This window comes from Fukomys damarensis, unplaced genomic scaffold (assembly GCF_012274545.1).
Source record: "Fukomys damarensis isolate Sample0158 unplaced genomic scaffold, DMR_v1.0_HiC HiC_scaffold_4, whole genome shotgun sequence".
Classification (NCBI taxonomy): domain Eukaryota; kingdom Metazoa; phylum Chordata; class Mammalia; order Rodentia; family Bathyergidae; genus Fukomys; species Fukomys damarensis.
This window is the reverse complement of record NW_022900916.1, coordinates 51,982,724-51,998,166: the sequence shown is the minus strand read 5'-3', so window position 1 is coordinate 51,998,166 and position 15,443 is coordinate 51,982,724.

Here is a 15,443-nt window from a genome sequence, read left to right as displayed (position 1 = left end):
GAAAAAAAAAACCGGGCGGGGGATTTAGCTCAGTGGTTCCGCTGCCTGCCTTGCAAGCACAAGGACCCGAGTTCGATCCCTGGTACCAAAAAAAAAAAAAAGAAAAACAAATGACCATTAAACATATGAAAGATGTCCAATATTACTAATTATTATGAAAATAAAAAAAACACAATAAGATAATGGTTCACACTGATTGTAATGGCTACGAAAAACAAAAAATAACAAGTGCTGTTACTTTTGTGGAGAAATTGAAACCCTTACATCCTGTTGTGAGAATTTAAAATTGGTACAACTCCTGTGGAAAATAGTATGGTGATTCCTCAAAGAATTAAACATAGAATTACAATACGATTCAGTAAATATTCTCCTGGGCTTATACCCAAAATAATTGAAAGTAGTGATTCAAACAGTTATTTGTGCCTATGTTCATGTCAACTTTATCTCCAACAGGCAAAATGTAAGATAACGAAGTGTTCACTGACAGATTACTGGAGAAACAAAGCGCAGTATTCTCTTATTGTGATGATCAATGTCCTGTGTGCACTTGAAGGGGATGTTTCAATGAGATTCACATTAAATCGGTGAATGTTGAGAAATCAGATCACCTTGATAATGTGTGTGGACCACCAAGGTCAGTCAAAGGCCTAAAGATAATAAGATTGACTTCCCAGAGTACGTAAGACTCCGTGGGTACCATCCGCTTGGGTCTCCAAGCTACTCGCTTTTGGGTTGGCTCTACGTCTTGAGCTATGCTGGGTTTGAAGTTCACCAGCCCTCGCTGCAGATTTTTGGACGTCCTTCTCTCCACAGTCATGTAGTCCAATTCCTTATAACAAATCCTTGCTTAGGAGATTAGTTTTATTCTCAGGAAGAATTTAGTAATATACCAACAATGCAATGTTAGTAAACTTTATAAAGAAATAAAGTACTGATGAAGCCTAAAACACATGTGAACCTTAATGACATCGCACTAACAATGAAATAATCCCGATACGAAAGAGGAGCTATTATAAGATGTTACTCATCTAAAGTACCCAAAATAGTAGTAGGGACGTAAGGTAAAAGAGTGGTCAACAAGGGATGGAGGCAGGGAAAATGGGGCATTATCGTTTAGTAGGCACAGGCAAAGCTTCAGTATGAGGGGAAGAAAAAGTTCTGGAAATAGGCGGTGGGGTTAGTTGCACAGTAATATGTATGTACTTAATAATGCTGTTTAAATGTCACTTAAAATGGCATGGTAAATGTTAGGTTATGTGTATTATATTTTCTCACATTTTTGTAAAGTAAAAAAGAAAGGCACCACCCTTATATTTCACTGAGTTGCAAATATATCTAAAAACAACAATAATAATAAAATGGAATTTACATTTGGAAGAAACCTTAGCAATCATATGACTCATTCTCATACTTAGTACTCTAATGCAGTGGACCCTCAAGTTATGACCAGCCTGATATACGAACAACTTAGGTTCATTAGGTTGATGGAAGATGCATCTGCCTCTCTCTCTCTATAGCGTGTACCCAGGTAAACATCCAGATCTCAGCTGTACTGACTTACAAACATCTTGAGTTACAACCAGTCTTCAGGAACTAATTGGGATTGTAAGACAAGGGTCCACTGTACCTGTAGCTTCCTTTCTAAGTGGACTTAGTCTCCGCTGGAGTATGATGGAAGAAACCTGCTCCTTTGTTGAAAAGACAGAACTGAAATCCTCAGATCAAAACCAAATCTGTCTCCCAGAATCTTTCATGTTTATTTCCAGCTCCTAAGGCTAATTCCTAATGAAGACCAAGGTGGCAAGTAACTTGCCGGAATGAAAATAGCTATCCAGTGCACATGTCTCAAAGTCTTTTCCAGTCCAGTCTGTAATCCCTGGTCCTTACTTTACAAAGACCCTACAGTAACCCTGCACTATGGTTTCTTCTGATTCATATCATTCTAAACTCCCCTTCTCCCACTCTGACCCAACACACTGGTCTCCTTGGTAGTCATTGCATACCCTAGCCCACTCCTGCTTTTATTTTGTCCATACCCTCTTCCTAACAAGATTTTCATGTTCCTTCAGGAACCATACTCTTTTCAATTTTTGATCAAATGTCTTTTTTTCCTACTTTGCCCTCCACATGGAAAATGATAACCTGCCCCTTCCCACTGTGCTCAAGTCGGCCTTCTTACTCTTTTGCATTTTCCCACAATTCTTATTTATTTCTAAGAATTTATAGAATTGTATGCCGTACTATACGTTTAACTTGTATTAATTAACCGATCACTCTATCCCAACACCCAATAAAAGCTCACAAGGGTATGGAATTTTGTTTGTTCATTCATAGATGTGTCACAAATAACTAAACATCTCCCGGCCTTGATTGATTTTCTCTATTATAGTCTAGCATATTTAAAAGATATGCAGAATTAAAAACTGCTGTATATAGGGCCAGGGATTTACTTCGGCAGATCCATGCCTGCTTCGCAAGTACAAGATCCTGAGTTCCAACCCCCATACTGAAAAAAAGAAAAGAAAAGAAGAAAAAAAAAAGCTGCTACATATAGATAATTAAGAGTATAGACTTGGAGATGTTTTCATTCATATCCTGCCTCCGTCACTTTCTTACTTTCTTCTTTTTTGGGTACTGGGGATCAAACTCAGGACCTTGTGTTTGCGAGGCAGGTGGCTACACTGCTGAGCTAAATCCCCAGCCCTGTCTCCATTACTTTAAACCTGGAGATCTGGAGGAAGTTATTTGACTTTAATCCCCAGTTTACACTTCTCTAAAATTCAATTTTGAATGCAAAATCCTTTGAATTCTCATCACAACGCTGGGCAATTCCCTGTGCAATATTTCTTGGTAGTCTTCTCCCCAAGCTGCAGAATTCTGACCCATGTATTCTAGGAACATCCTGGTCATAGAGCAAGCACTGACCTCCAGAGAAGGAACTCTGTGAGGTATTAGTGGACTTGCATACAGAGAAAGTGAGATGGTTAAATAAATTTGATAAGTGCTGCGAGGAATCAATTTAAATGCTTTTAAAAAAAAAAACCTTTTAGAACCTCTCAAAGCCTTTAATATGTTAATGAGCATATATTACTCTTTAGAATAATACAAGTGTTTTGTAATAATAATTTATCTTTAGAATATTCTTTCTTTTATTTTTCTTTTCTACCATCTACAAGAGAAAGGATTAGTGTTCTGAGAGGCATACTTTGTAAACTTCTATCACCACCACCAAGCATACTGACCAGCAAGAAAGGTGTGGGAATTTATAGCTCAGCACAATAAATTTTTCTGTTCGTGTAATCTTTCCTTGTCTCCCAATTTGCATACAATATGTGTCAACGTCCGTGTACTTGTCTCACATATCCTACCATAAAAATTCTCAGGAGCTCTCTATTGCTATAGCTAGTGTCCTATACTTTGTCTCAGAGTTTCTTGATGCAGAATTCGTTTCTGGTGCTCTGATATCCCAGGACTCCATGCAGGTTACAAACTGTAGCGCTCATTTGTGTTTGCATGAATCTTAATCCAGACATCAGTCACCTGCCACATTTACCTTCAGTGATTCAACGTCTCATCCCTTCTCCCTGACTTCCTGCATGCACCCTGCAGAGTGGGTACCCACAGGCAGGCTGGGAGAGCAGAGGAAAGTCTGGTGATTTTTCATAACCTTCATTACTTACAATATGTAGTGTTGAGTTTTACTTTCAAACTACTTTATTGTAGTCAACAATAAAATAATATGAATTAAACCCTGAAAGACTGCCATTTAACTACCTGTTGGACCTATGATGGGGATTTTTAACTATCTTCTTTCTAAAATCGTTGTCATTTTGTTTGCTGCTCAGTGAGCACTCCCTGCCTTCCATCACATCCCAGTACAATTTGTATTTCATAACAACACAAAGAAATCCTTAGCATAAATATGTTCCATAAAACTAATTTTAGTCATTGTTTTGAAATTCAAATTTAATCTGGTGTCCTCATTTTGTCTAGTAACTTTACTCGGCTTCCAGTTTTGATGATGAACCTTAACTGATACCTTCAAGTGACCTGCAAAGAGATCTTTCGCTCTTAAATCTCCACTTGGCTTATTTCTTCGGAGTCTCCTCTTTTGCATTCATCTGGTCCATGGGTACCTATGTCCTACAGCGTGACAGCAAGAAAAGTTTCAGTAGTACTTGCACTTGGCACTCAATATCAAACTCTGCTTGAGATATGACCTGAACCATCGAACAGTAGGACGTAAGAATAACATCAGACTGTTTTCATTTCATTGAATTGATAACTCATATTGACTTTTACCTAGTTGATATTCTTATCCTTTTCATAGATTCCACTCATAGGCTTTCTCTCAAGTCTTACTTTATTCTTCATTTTAAGTGCCTTTAGGATAAAAGACCATGGCAACAAATTTTCTTTCTCCTTCTCCTGTGTTACTGTGATAGGTAGGTAAGTAGCCATATGGGCATTGCTGGGTAACCCTTTCTTTTAATCAGACTTGTGTAAGAACATATCATTACAATTTCATGTTATCCGTGAATACGTTTTCTCTAAATCCCAAAGGAGTAAATCTGCAAAGTATACGTCATCTCATGACCTTGTATTTGGTCCTTTACATATATTATCTCTTTTAATTTATACAGAACCATAAGATGTAAGTTCTAGTATTTCTGAGCAGAGATTCATTGGAATCCGGTGACTCATCCAGGCCCTCATTGGGAGAAAGCAAAAGAGCTAGCTATGAAAAAGACAGGGACAGTCATGCTGAGCCTGGATGGTGGGTTAAATTCATGGAAACAGCACTGCAGGTGCCACCTCTGGGAATGAGGGCTCCCTGAGATCCTTCCCTGGGGGACCACAAAGATAAAGATCTCACAGCAGCACCTGCCAAACCATCACCAGAGTTCATTCCCAGCAGAGTTTGAACGGGACATCGACACTTGGCTATAAAATAGGAGATGTTAAAAACCACATAGGGAGTAGGTTAGCTTAGTTATGGTTACCAAATATCTGGGGTACCTAAAATTTAAAAAATGTAAAGCAATAAATGGCAATTAAATTTGTTTTAAAATGTAAATTTTATCAGATCCCTGTAGAAATTTAATTCTATTTTTCTTTCATTTATAGACTCAATGATATCATGGGCTTTTGTATAAAACATGGAAGCCCACAATGGTCACATGATTTATCTAAAATTACATCCACTGTGTTGAAAAAATTTCAGAGGGAACATCCTCTGTTTCATCTGTTTTAATTGTACTATGGTAGAATTATTACAGTTAAATGCTAAGTAGACACTAATATTTAATTTATATTTTTCTATTGACAAGTTGAATATCTGTGTATCTTTCTATGTATCTCTACCTACATCTATCATCTACATTGATGATCACCTATTTATCAACTTACCTTATGAACAAAGTACTTGTTTGAAAGGTCTGTGACATTTGTTCTTTGCAAATAAGCCTTATGCCATCTAGTGGTAGTTAACCTAAATTGCAGTCAGAAGTCTGCAGATAGCATAATTGCAAAATTGGTAATGACACTAATCCAAAAATCTCAAATATGTAGGCTATCTCTCTCATTCTGGGAGAAGAAAAAAAAACTGTACTCAGCCTTTTCCTCTTTTTTATACTTATAGGTGTATTTTTCAATCAACTCAATTTTCTACACCAAAAAATAAGCACTAGGCCCTAAAAGCCAATGAGGGAAGTTTTTAAATAAGGTATCTTAACTTCATGTCAAGGATTCCAGAGTAACTTGCTGCTCAGGGATGAATGTAAAAGTGGTTAGTAACAGAATTGCATTCCTTAAAATCTGTTCAGGGAGCTTCCTGAAAGTTTCTCCTAATGTCTACACGTTAGCTGCTGAAGTTTTCTTACTTATTGTATTCCAGTGAATGTAAACGGCTGCTTAAGATTATTGAAGGAGCTTGTTTTGAGGTAATTACTTTCTGCCTTAAACTAGAGTTCATTTGAAATGAATACAGAAACATTAGCTTTACTTTGTTTTACTCTTTCCAACTTGTCCTTTACCATTCCTTTACATTCAGGCTTTCATTGTGTTCTTGTGCTGATTTGATGAAACAAAGCTAGAGGAAAAACAAAATTGGAAGACCTATATATGATTAATCCAACTATATTTTGTAATTTTTAGAATATATTTAGACTTATTTCTATTAGTTTATTTGGTTTGTTATGTTATTTTTTATTAATTTTCTTTGCAAGCTTTCAAGTTTCCTTTTTACTCCTCTACTAATTTGGAAAACTTATTTTCATTAGTTTTAGCAGTTTGTCTCGTTATTTTAATATACATTCCTGATATAACAAAGTGTAATATTAAAATCTCTATGCTCTTTTAAATAATAAAACAATTTATCTTTTAAGAAATCTCTCCTTTTTATAAAATTGTCTGATATTTTAAATACTTCTTGCTTTTAAACTCATCAAAATAGGAGTGTGTGTGTGTGTGTGTGTGTGTGTGTGTGTGTGTGATTCAAGTTTCTTTAGTCAAATGCTAAAAATGTCTTTAGGGAAACCTGCTTCTTCTTTCACAGTTCTTTATTCAGAATACACTTTTTGTTTGTAGTTATAAGTGTCATTTAATGTTTATTTCAACAAAATTCACAAGTTAGAAAGTCTTACAGTTTGTCTGAATAAATGTCATTACTTTGTACTCTCTCTTTACCAACCATTTAGCTGGGTATAAAAGTCCATTTGTTCACTTATTTCTCCTGAGTCTTTGGAGAGTATCTTTCCACACCCTTGTGGTAAATCTTGATGCTAATAACTATCTGTTCTCATTCTAATCACCTTTTTTGGTAGGAAATGATCTACCTTTCTTTTGAAATGCTTTACTGTTGTCTTTTTTATTTTTTATGTTCTTCAGTTTCAAAGTAACTGACTAGCTGTGGGTCCAATTGCATCACTTGCTCTGGATGTATGTTCTACTTAAATCTAAAAATCTTATGCTTTCCTTTCAATTTGGACAAACTTTCAGGCAATCTTTCTGAATATTTCTTCACACTTTCCATTTTTTCTAGAAAACTTTTTAGATAGTTGTGGGACTTTGTCGCTTTATGATCCATATCTCTCAATATTTATTAATGCCAGTGCTTCGTTTTATATGTCAATTTGGTTGTGCTGTTACCCAGTTGTATTATCAAACATCAATCTACATGTTACTTTGAAATGTTTTTAGATATTTCTAATATTAAAATCAATAGATAATTGAATAAAGCAGATTATTCTCCATAAAATCATTGTAGGCTTCATCCAATCAACTGAAGGCTTTAAAATAAAAGACTGATATCCTTGGAGGAGGAAGGAGTTCTGTTTCCTGAATGTATTCCAACTCAATTTAGCAACATGGCTCTTCCTTGGGTCTCCAGCCTGATGGCCTGCCTTGCAGATCTGGCACTTGCTAGTGCCCACAAACACATTATCCATTTCATTAAAACAAATTTCCTCTATATATACAATCAGTATATTTCTCATATATATATATATCTCATATATATGTATGATGTATATATATCATATTGATATGGTTCTATGATATGTAGATATATAGCTTTATAGAAATTTATATTATTTTTTTCAGCTTTAATTGACTTTATTGGTACATTTTAGGGATACAATACAGTTACATTCATTGTTGGGATCTTGTACCTCTACATGACAAGTCTTGATTCTCATTTTTTCCCCTTACCTCTGCCCTCCCTTCACCCCCTCCTCCCCTCCCCATCTACAAACACTTTATTTTCATCTTTTCATTATCTCACATTTTTTTCTTTTCCCTTTTTACTCTTCCCCTACCCATCCCACCTTCCCTACACTTTTAGCTCCTTTGTTCCCATTTCTAAATGTCAGTAATCTTATTAGAATCTTATGCATTGTTGCAGAATATTTACACCAGGGAAACTATTCAGTATTTACACATGTGTGACTTATTTATTTAACTTAGGAGTATATCTTCAATATGTATCCATTTTCCTATGAATGAATATATTTTCTCGTTCTTTATGGCTGAGTAATATTCCATTTTATAGAAAAACCACAACTTCTTTATCCAGTTTCCAACGGATGGGCAAATAGGCTGTTTCCAAGATTTAGCTATTACAAACTGTGCCACTATAAACATGGGTGCACATACTTCTCTGTGATATGATTCTTTTAGTTCTCTTGGAAAGATACCCAGCAGAGGGATGGCTGGGTCAAATGGAACCTCCAGTCCCAGCTCTTTGAGGTATCTCCATATTGATTTCCATAGTGGTTGCACCAGTCTGCACTCCCACCAACAATGGAGAAGGGTTCCTTTCTCCCCACAACCCCGCCAACATTTGTTATTGTGTGATTTCTTGATAGCAGCGATTCTTTGTGGGGTGAGGTGGAATCTCAGTGTTGTTTTCATCTGCATCTCTCGAATGACCAGTGATATGGAACATTTTTCCAAATATTTTCTTGCTGCTTTTACTTCTTTGTCTGAGAAATGTCTGTTCATTTCGGATTTTAAAATACTGATTTTATAATATGTTAGGTTATTTATCGTATCTGTATTTGAGGGAGAGACTAAATGTTTTGTATGTTGCCTCTGTTGACTCTTGCAGTAGGGGAACTTTTCTGTGAAAGATTTATGATTCTTAAATTGGAAAAACACCTGCCCTAATGTCGTTTCCCCCGAAGCCTTAGGGATTTCCATGGTTCTCAGTTAAAAGCCTCATTTTTAAGCCCTCTCTATGTATCGTTCTCGATCCCCACGTCACCTCTCTTCTAGATCACACACTAATGGGAGCAGCTTCTTTTAGGACACGATTTCATAGCATAGTTTGATTTTATATTAGTTATCTGAGTGTATAGTTATATCTTTATTAGTACACTTGGCAAAGATATGTGACTGCCCCACCCTCAATAGACTCTTAGCTCCATGAGCACAAAGAAATGTGTTTTTAGTTCACTATTCTGTCCCTATCACTCAATACCATGCCAGGCATGTAGGTTTTTAACTAAATTAAATATTTTCCATTTAATAAATGAGTAAGCAATAAATACATACTTTTATCCTGCTTATCCTGAAAGAGTTGCTTGTCAATGTAATTTCATTCAGTTATGGAATGGATCAGACTTCTTAAAATTTATTTTTTCTCCTATGGCTGCTATCATTGGTCCTGTTTTGGATGAACTAAGTGTGGTTATATTATTAATTATAGAATATCTCTATGAATTTTTGAATTTGGGATCACACAAAAACACCAACAGCTCCTTTTTCTTTAAATTCATGGCATAAGCTCTTCTCTGCATGGAGAAATACTGTATTAAAAATAATACCGTGAAAATGGTCACAAACCATAATGTGATTTCTAACTCGTGATCTTAGAAAGCAAATCTGCTGCCCAAGATTGTCTTACTGCTCAAAAGCAATATTTAGTGTTGGGAATCTTTTAGCTTTGGAGATAGTGAGAAAAAAATATTTAGCTTAAAGTAGATTGGTACCATCAGTACCATTTTTATTGTAGAGCACAAGGGACTGTTAATTTTGGACTTTTAAATGAAACTTCAGTTACTTATCTCTAATATTCTGTTTCCATGTACTACAATGGTCACGAAGGGGTGTAAATTTAGCTTTCAAATTCTGAAGTCAAAAAAGACCCTCCTTTCTGTATTACTCATTGTTGACATTTCCTATCAGGTCCATTTGCATGTTGGTATATGTGTGTGAGTATTTGCTTTCCTACATATTTTCATCTAGTTTTTCTGGCCCCATGATTTGTTCAAACTAACTTCTTAGAGCAGTATCCCTTTGATGTTTTAAATATCCCTTCTGAATGATTGTCACTGAAAAATCAGTGGTTAAAATAGCTCAGTTGTTAAACATTTTGACCTATACATATGTACATACGAATGGGTCTGGATGGAAGTCTAAATGAGTGAGAGAACCACTTGTTATTTAGATACACTTGGTTTAGCAATCCTTCTATAGCTTTACTAAAGTGGCTTTTGAGCAATGAATGAAATTTTAAATATGTAGACCTTGACATTAAAAATAACCAAGTCTGTGGACTTTTGTTATATAGTCTCACTTATAGGAAAGTTGAATTAATTTCCATTTTATAACTGGCATGACTCATAGCTTAACTATTTTAATTTATCATTAATGCTAAGCAAAAGTTTTAAACAGAAGGATAATCTAATTATTATAAATTTAATGACTGGTCAATTACAAATGGTCAGTAGAATCTTTCTTTTTTTATTTTTAGCCTCATAAATAGTCATCTGGCATTAAATATTTGTGATCTAGGCCAGTAACCTTTTTCAATCTCACAGGACCTTTTTTAATTAAACTATATCTTTGTCCCATGTCTGTAATCCTCTCACTGACATTTTATATACAAGACACCTTGCTGAAAAAGGTCAAACAGTACAGTTATAAATGGAAAAGAGATTAAAAGAATTCTCAAGCCATGGTGTGATCTAAAAGCAAGTTAAATATGGAGCAGTTCTTAGTAGACATGCTCAATAGACAAGGAGGAATCCTCGGGGTAGATTTTAATGATTGGGGCAGCAAAGCAAATGAAATTATTTTTTGGCAAAAATCAAAACGACACATTTTTATATGCCACCGTTATTGTTAAAGATCACCATGAAGCTTTGGTAGCCATAAAATGTGCAGGGAAACAGTTACAGAATATATTCATGGTGTTTGTATAATTCTTGCCTACAAAGACACTTTCGTTGCTCCAGTAAACCTTGCAAATGTCAGTCTAGAGTTAAGGTTAATTAACTCTATAAGTAAAAGACACATGTTGAAACTTATACGCATCAACGGAGAGTAAGAAAGGAATACAAAAACTGCACGAGGAAGAGAGAGTAGGCCAATACCACATTACAGAAAATCCTATTTCAGTATCTATATATTGAATAGTAATTATAGCCTTTGGAAGGTAAATACATTCACAGAAGTGACTACATTGTTATCACCAGAACATTAAGCAGAAATTGAAAACGGATTCTCCCCCCTTAATATTCTCCAGCTGGCATGTTATGACTAAAACTTGCTGAATCCATGCCACACTGCAGTGCATTTAATGGTGTGCATGGGTACAACTAAACAATGCGTTACTTGTAATGTCTGAAATCCCCTAGCAAAGCGTGGTGCTCAAGGATGGAAATACCACTGTCTGTTTCTCAGAGGTTGCTTAGTTATACCCAAGAGGCCAACCTTTTTAGAAAAGCCTTTACTGCTAATGTCTTTTTGTCACTTTTATACAGCCCAGTCATAAAAAAAAAGTTCGCTTCATTCCTCTGTCATTAGAATGGCATTATTTAGATGTTAATAGAGGAGATAAAACAACTGACATGGGGTTTTCATCATAGTACTCCATTGGTGATTTCAGGGATGTGTTATATACAGCCCACTTTGCACAGTTGATCACCCCTTAATTTTTTAAGAAAGAAAACAGGTCTCAAAATAAAATAAAATATAAAAGCAGAGCTTCAGCTTGGATTTGAGCCAAACCTCTTTTGATGTCTCCCTGGCTTTAAGTTTCTGGCAGAATCTTTGTCAGTACCAAATGAAAAGGTTACTGTTTGCATTCCTCAACTATTATAAGTTTGCTGGCAGTGATGGAACTGTCAGGATCCAACAGGCCATTCCTTGTCCAAAGTAACTGGATGCTGTTTGAGAAATGTGATCGTTGACAGGCTGACATTACGGCACACATGACCCAGCCCCTGTCCCAAGCTTCAAACCAGCGATCATGCTGAGGCAGTAGGAACCCTTTCTACACACACGAAAAACCTGTGGAGTTTCGCTTTTTTTGTTGTTTCGTTTTGTTTTGTTTTTTTTCTTTTACACAGAGGGTTTGTGGGAAATAAGGTAGTAAACTGACTTTTGTTTCTTTCTTAAAATCAGGCAGTTTGAATTCATTAAATTTGCCCAGATTATGTTCAACATGTTCTGTTGGAATTCAGTTTTTTCTTACCAAGTGATTTGTTCTAGACAAAATTACTGGCTTATAGCAGCTGAAAAAAAATAGAAAATTTCAGTTAATAGTGTAATTCCTTTCTACATATAAAAATTAATTTTCTGAACTGAAAGAAAATACTGTTTTGGTAATTGATTATACCAGGATAATGGTGTGCAAAATGTGTTAACTTTTTTCAGAAATCAGACAACACGAGCTAAGTTAGACAAGACAAAATGGGTATTTTAAAAAGTACTATTCTTTAGTGTCATAGAAAGAGTAAGCTGGCTTATCTCCAAACTTATATATTTTTTCCATGTGAAATATTCTCTTCCAATGAATAAGCTGTCTGCCCTGTCACCAGAATAGTTAAAATATTAAAAATATTAATAGTTAAAATATTAAAATAAAAGGGTAATTTTGAACTTTTCCATTTTATCACATTGTGTGCATCAACAACGCTTTCATTTTGTTTGCAGGCCAATGAAATGACCAACTGGGATATCAAATATGGGCATATGTTAAAATTCACAAAGGTTGTTTAAAAGAGAGCATGTAAAGTGTAGACTAATAATGATATCTACATATTAGAATTTAAAAACATCAAAATGGAATATGTTTCCTAAGAGTTAACTTTGAGATTTTGCTTCCTGTTTCATAAAAGTTATAACTTTCCATGACTCTGAAGATATTTTGCAAAAATATATTCACTACTACAAAAAGAAGAAAATATGATGTGTTAAATTCTAGGAGTTTACTAGATGGTGCTACAACATATATTTACAAAACTCTACTAAATGTGTCTAATTCAACAGAAAGCTTTCTTTCAGATAGGAATATTTAGATCTGTCTTTATATCTATGAATTATTATGATATATGCATTATTGTTTTTAAAATAAAATTATACTGTACTTATTCAGCCCCCATTTAGATTTCCACCTCCATTTTTCTTGAGTTTGTGCTACATATTTTTTAAATTAGCTCTTTATCTTCAGAGAATATTCTAACATGTATACCAGTCTAAAGGAGCCACTGCTCACTGAATTTGATCCCCAGTACCAAAAAAAAAGAAGCCACTGCACAATAGCAAAATTCAACCTCTAATGTTATGATTTTGGGAATGAAGATATTTTTCACAAAATAAAAACAGAAAAATTGAATCACATCAAACTAAAAACGTCTCTAAAAAGCAAAGAAAACAAGCAACGGAGTGAAGCGAAAACCTACGTAATGGAAGGAAATAGATGCAAACCGTGTTAACAAAAGATTTATGTCCAAAATATGTAATAATAGCAATAATGATGATGATGATGATGATCTGATTTAAAATATCAACAGACATTTCTCTAAATAAGATACACAGATAGTCAGCAGGTGAAATGCTCATCATTAGCCGGGTAACCGCAAATCAAAACCACAATGAGCCAGGCCTGGTGGCACACATCTGTAATCCAGCACTTGGGAAGCTGAGGCAAGAGGATCTGCACAAGTTCAAGGCCAGCCTGAATAACATAAAGAGAACTTATCTCAAAACAAAGAAACAAACAAAAACCAAAACCACAATGCGATATCACTCATTCCACTTAGAATGCTATTATCAAAATGGACAGAAGATAAAAATTTCCTATGAAGCTAGAGAGAAAAGGGAACTGTTCACTACTGTTATAAATGTAAATTAGTGCCACCAGTATGAAAATAGTATTGAGGAAGTTTAAAAAAATTAAAGCTGTCATGTGAGCCAATAATCACACTACTGGATACACACCCACATAAAATAAAATCAGCATGTGAAAAGGACTTTTATGTTTCCATATTTATTACAGCATCATTCAAAATAGCCAAGAAATGGAAACAACCTAAGTGTCCATCGACTGATGGCTCAATAAAGAATGAACAGATAAAGCAATCGTGTTATTCTACCCAATAGAGTACTATTCAACCACAAAAAGGAATAAAATTTTGCCACTTGCAAAAATAGGGCTGGAACTGGAGACCATTAAGTTAAGTGAAATAAACTGGGCATAGTAAACTATGTACTACGTGATCTCTCCCTCATATGTGGACCCTAACAAGCTTAATCTCATGGAAGTTGAGAGGTGGAATGGTGGTTACCCGAGGCTGAGAGAGTAGGAAGCAAGATGAACCACAAACATTGGTCAATGGGTACTAAGAATTAGATAAGAGAAATAAATTCTGCTGTTCTAAGTCAGAGTAGGCTGACTATAGATAAGGGTCACATGCTGTGTACTTCAAATAACTTTAAACAAAGGATTTTGAATGCTTTACCACAAAGAAGTGACAAATGTGTGAGGACATTAAAAAGTAAGCCAAACTATTCATTATTCTCACAGTAGTGAATATAATTCAAAGAGAAATCATTTAAATTAAAAGTGATAGATTTGGTATTTATCCTGAGTTGACCATTACCCAATTTTTCATGAATAAAAACATCACATTGTATTTCACAAATATGTAACATTTTATGTTAATCCAAAAGTAATATGATGATTTTATTTTAAATTTTGTTGTTTTGGTACAGGGATGAACTCAGGACTTTGCACTTGAGAGGTAGGTGACATCACCAATGAGCTATATCCCTGGCCCAAGATGATTTCATTTTTAATATGCTAATTTGGAACATAGAAAAATTACTTTGGGTGCATAGTAATGAGAAATATGACTATTCATTAAATTTATGGTTTTTTCTATTAAATAAATATAGGTTAGGTCAATAAAATTAAGACAACCTAAAAATTCATTGTTTTAAAAGGCCAGTTTAAAAAATGTGTGCAACTCAATCCTTAGTATCATGCATTAGTGATGTTCAACCTATATTCTAGACATTGCCTTGTAAAATGAAATCTAATAGTGGTCACATATAAAGGGAAAATGGAGTGACAATATATTTCCCTATTAACTAAATTCACCACAGATAACCATAATTATAATAAAATTAGAACTTCAAGAGCTATGTGACCTGAAAATAAAAACAGAAAAATCATGACTTGTGTTCTGCCCAGTTGAAGTTCTTAGGATCATCCCTAAGATGAAAAACTTCTCAAGCCAGATACAATCAGAAGACAAGACATGCCAGGAGATGAAATGAAATATTCACTAATTTTCAATAAATATCTGCCTTAGAAAACAAGGTAGAGTCTCTATCATTCTACAATATCGCATTTCATCTCATAAAAATAATGCAATGTTATTAACTAAAATGTACTGAACAACTGCCTCACAAGCACAAGTCCCAAGTTTGAGCCCCAGTACCAAAAATAAAATATACTGAGCAAATAAGCAAGGTATAGTCTAACTGGGGACGACATCACACGGGTAACTACTAAGAGTATGGAGAGTGCCAATAACTCAAAGGTATTTCAATGTAAGACAGAAATGTCCACACTTGAGGAAATGGATATTGCTATTCCAGAAATATTGTATGGTAGACTAGCTGTAATATTTTTTTTTCTTGTTTTCTAC